This window comes from Silene latifolia, chromosome 2 (genome assembly GCF_048544455.1).
Source record: "Silene latifolia isolate original U9 population chromosome 2, ASM4854445v1, whole genome shotgun sequence".
NCBI classification, from domain to species: domain Eukaryota; kingdom Viridiplantae; phylum Streptophyta; class Magnoliopsida; order Caryophyllales; family Caryophyllaceae; genus Silene; species Silene latifolia.
Window position 1 is genome coordinate 74,863,814 of NC_133527.1, and position 4,968 is coordinate 74,868,781.

Sequence of the window (4,968 nt, forward strand, 5' to 3'; positions counted from 1 at the left end):
AATGAGACTGATTGTATGTAGTAACTTGATATAATTCCTCACTTTGTAACATGAATGACAACAGTTGGCTTATATGAATGTGAATCACGTCGTGTCACCCAATTTTGCATGATCCTCACTTTTATTATTGTACATCTAATGTTTGTAAACATCTTTCTAATTCCAACTCTGTCTTTTACGTAGGGAGAGCTAGCGGACGAAGAAGTAAAAGAGGAAGGGGATGAGGATGAAGAATGAAGGAAAGAGTCTTCTTTCCTTGAGAAATAGATATGATGATTGAAGAAGACACTGGCAATTTTGAAAGGAGCAGTCTTTTAGTTTGGCAACATATTTATTTGTTTATCTTATTTTTGTGAATCTGAGAGATTCTTTTGTGAATGTAAGAGGTTTTTTTATGAATCTTAAATCTTAATATGTACAAAAGACCTGGAAATCTTATTTGTTGGTATTAATTTGTGAATCCTGGGTCTAATTTTCGCAATTATTAGGAAGATTCGTAATCTTATTAGAAAGGAACGGTCAACTGGCTAAACGGTCTTATTTTGTGAACGACACAATTTAAATATTATTTCATGAATCTTACCGTGTGAATGACAATATATAAATCCGAGGTCTAATATTGTGAATCGACTTGTTTTGTGAATCCATCTTTTGTGAATATCGTCTTTTTTTTTTTAATCTCAGACATTCTTATTCTTTTGTAAATCTCAGGTCTCATTTTATCGACTTGTTTTGTGAATCCATCTTTTTGTGAATATCGTCCTTTTTTTTTTTTGAATCTCAGACATTCTTTTGTGAATCTCAGGTCTAATTTTGCGAATCAGACGCTTTATAAATCATCCACGTTAAATTTCACAACTTCAAGCGACTAATCAATTCCATTGATTAAAGTCAACTATTACAAACGGAGATCTACTAAATAAGCAGATTAGCACCCAACTAAATGACTAATAACATATTCACTAGAATACTTGATAGATCCTGCATATACCATCTAATACTATACTAACGTAATACTTGATTGTATCCACCACAAGTTAAATCCCACGCATAAGGGACAAATGCCTCCGACGAACCAACCAGAGATAAGTAAGTATACACTGCATAACACCCAAAACTCACAGCAAAAGAATAAATGATGCCCCGTTTCTACTACACGCTCACAAAGACAATCATGAAGAATAAATTCCCAACCAGAGAAGCATACACTGAAGAACGATCTCCCTGCTTCACATCATATCACCACCATAGACAAGCACATCTTGCTACTTATACTCCTATATCAGAAAACACATACAATATTTCAAAATATATACACGGACAAGCATGGCTCGCTACTATTAAAAATATCGCGGATACTATGAATGAATGGGGATTTGATATGCAAAAGTTATTAAAGAACCGGGACTGTACCGTTCTAGTATTTGCATCCCATGAAAGTAGTTGCATCATTACAGACTTTCGAAAATCTGGCATTCTCTGCAATTGTAAGAAATTATAGTTGAAATTAATGAACAACACAGTTTCAAATACAGATTTCATGTACGTATACTTTTGTTCAACTTGTTTCTTACCGATAATTGTCCTGGATTCTCGCAATCACCGAGCTCACAGTCCAACATACTCAAATACCTCAACACGTGAGCTCCACAATCAAAACTGAATGTAGTATAGTGTTCAACTGTTTAGTAAACAATATTTAATTTCCGTAAAGCGGACACATTAGGGAATAACTTACTTATTTGATTGTTGAGGAACTTTGAGAGTTAAAACCATGTGAGAGTGCAGAAACCGGATGGGATAATATGACGGGGAACTACTTGCCAAAATAGGAGATAATTTGGCCACCTGAAAATGTTTCGAGTTAATACTGATTGTACACTAAAAATGTTTTATATACTCTGATTCACAAACTGTCAAGGGTTAGATTAGGCAAATAATTAATACCATGTCTATGGTTGTATTATGTACATCATAAGACTGTACGCTGTTGCTTGAGTTGAGGATGTAATTCGTTTTACTCTCCATATCGCATATACAAGCCCACCAATGTTTGTCTTTGATCAGCGGTATAAAAACCTGATATAATAAAGATTAGTCTCCAATTTACAGCCCAACATGTCCACCACAAAAAAAAAAAAAAAAATATATATTGTGGAGGGACCAGACCTTTCGGATTGTGGCACCATTCACCGGTTTGTATGTCCCACTGATGTATTGATTCCAAATACAGGGGTTTTTCTTCTTTGTACGATTCTACATACCACAAAAGGTGATTTTACGAACCATATCAATTTGGGATAAATCAAGATACTTGAATATTAAAACAAGTTCAAAGCTAACCACGATGACAGTCGATGGCAAGTACAGAAGATCTGGTCGATGAAGTGTCGTCTTAATCCCAAACATATCAATCACCTAAAAAAACAATATTAGGAATGAAACAAAAGATTACAGATAATACAATGAAATGAACGCTGATAGTAGTCTACTTACTTGATCCATAACCCACTGACGCGGTCTAAGCGTAGATAAACCCACTCGTGTGACTTCCATCCACTCAGTACACACCATAGCCTCGCTGTAGTAAGGCACATTAAGAAACATTACTAGAATTATCCAAAATAAAAATAAAAATTAAAGTAAAGGGGGAAAAGTACTTACTGTATGACATCTCTTCCTTTGCGGTGCCAAATAAACTTCACAAGGTCGTCTTCAGAATAAGGTAGACGCCGGTAGCCCCTGACAAATATTAATAAGACAGCTTAAGATCTGTGATTCACAAATCAAGATCTTTGATTCACATAATAAGACCCACGATTCAGAAATTAAGAACAACAGATAAAACCAATAATAACATCTAAGATTCACAAAACATGATTAATAAGGGAATGGGTCATACATAGGCACACAATTCCACTCTTCTGCACTTCGTTCGACAGTAGCTTTCAACATGTTGTCACCGGAGGTCATAATTCGAACGCATAACTTCAATGCATAGCGTTTCAGTTGACTTACCTATAAATGCAAAACAAAAAGTCCTTATAATTATTCCAAAGTTCACAGAACTGGCCCCAGGTTTCAGGGAAATCAACTCAAGGTCTGACAAATCTAACTCTCAGGTTCACAAGGTTAACTAAAGGTATCTTACAGAAGTTATAATTAAAGGACAGTCAGTTTTGTTCCCTTTGTAATGCTCCAACAGGTGAAACAAATAGACGCCGGTATCCATTTCACCGGACTTCAAAATTGAAGGAGGGATAAACAACTCAGGCATCATGTCAGCCACTGCTGCGAATCTCGGTGAAACCCAATTAATGAGCCTGTCTTTTTGCACAGACACAACCTAAATTAGCACTTAATTATGTGGATGTGTTACATGCTTGTCAAACACTTTGATCGTGAATTCACGAAAAAAAAAGTAAATTCACAGCTTTGCATAACCAGAAATGGAGGAAAAGACGCACCGTAGGTTGTACATAATCAGAATAGTTAACATCTACTCCATTCATAGGGTGTATGACTGTCAATTTATTCCATCGAAGGTCGAAACAAAAGAAGAACGGTGGGCATGATGTAGACATGATTGGAGTGCAAATCTGAAAACAAGACAAGATGAAATGGAAAGAAGAACATAAAGATGAAAATAGGTTTCACAAAACATAATAACACCAAACCAAAACTTACTAATTGAATCAAGAAACATCAATATTTTCCAGACAACCCGGGGGGGAAACTAACACCGTCATTGGAGTATGGAACAAATAAACGAACAGGAGAATCCGGATTTCAACTTCTCATTCTTGTTTAGGATCTCACACCAAATATTTACAACTTGAAACATACTCGATCACCTTCGGTATAGTCCTCAACATGCTCCTTGTCAATCTCTCAGTGTTACTTTGAAAAAGAATATCACTGCACGCAACAATCAAAACAATCAGATTCGCAAAACAAGCCGTCAGATTCGCAAAACAGTCTATTGGATTCACAATATAAGCCCTACGATTTATAAATTGACTGATTCACAAAATGAGACCTGAGATTTACAAAACAAGTTCATAGTCAAATACCTTTGTTCTACTGTTGAGCAAAGCCCGAAATCCAACAGTATTTTCTCCTCCCTATTAAAAGGAGTAATAACACTGATGTTTCTTTGGAGATACGGAGATCGATAGGCAGCAGCTGGAATTATCTCTCTTCTACGACGCACAATAGCAGGAGTATTGACATCAACATTATTGACATCAACATTATTGACATCAACATGATCAGAAACTGATGGTACCGATAATGTAGGAAATCTGGTTCCCTCATCCTCTTCCCTCTGACACTGATCTATTCTTTCCTCACCTTGTATGCTTTCCTCACCTGGTCCCTCTTCTTCTGCTTTCTGGCACGGACCGGTGGTTTCATCACCTGATAAACGGTTTACATGACGACGACGAATGTAAAGGTGAGTGACCAATGGTTTTTCAGGCAATTGCTCAGATTCTTCCACACACAGCTTCGGAGATGGTGGACGGACGACTGGAATCATTGGAGTATCAGGTAAATCAATAACAATTGGGGTTTCGGCTGGTTCGACAACCGGGTGTTGGTGTTGGTGGGACCGAGGATCAATAGATCTGTCTTCTTGAAGACAAAAAATGATCGTCGTCTCTGCTAGCGACCTCCACCGTGGGCAATCTGATGGGGTTGGCAATCTTGGTTTACGACGTTTCCGAATGGGGTTGCTTGTCACTGTGGGATCTGGTGGACGAATCGGTACAAAAGTGTCATCCATAATTTCCAATGCCGCACGTAAATCAGCTTCGGACCATCCACCCATCCTATCCACATCGTCATTAACAACGTGATCATTCTCCACAACATTCGCTGCAATGGATAACATGTTTCCAACGATATTATTGACCACGTTGTCCAAATTCAGTTCACCGTCCTCATCCTTCTTAGCATCCTCATTAT

At 37.3% G+C, this 4,968-nt stretch overlaps 1 long non-coding RNA gene across 1 annotated transcript; it reads right to left on the reverse strand.

Moving 5' to 3' along the window:
• Positions 1-2,674: 2,674 nt before the first annotated feature.
• Positions 2,675-3,235, reverse strand: LOC141629831 (uncharacterized). The gene is made up of 3 exons (XR_012537365.1): positions 3,152-3,235; positions 2,903-3,018; positions 2,675-2,742 (listed from the first exon to the last, which is right to left on the reverse strand). It is a non-coding gene; the product is annotated as an uncharacterized LOC141629831 (long non-coding RNA).
• Between the last annotated feature and the right edge of the window lie 1,733 nt (positions 3,236-4,968).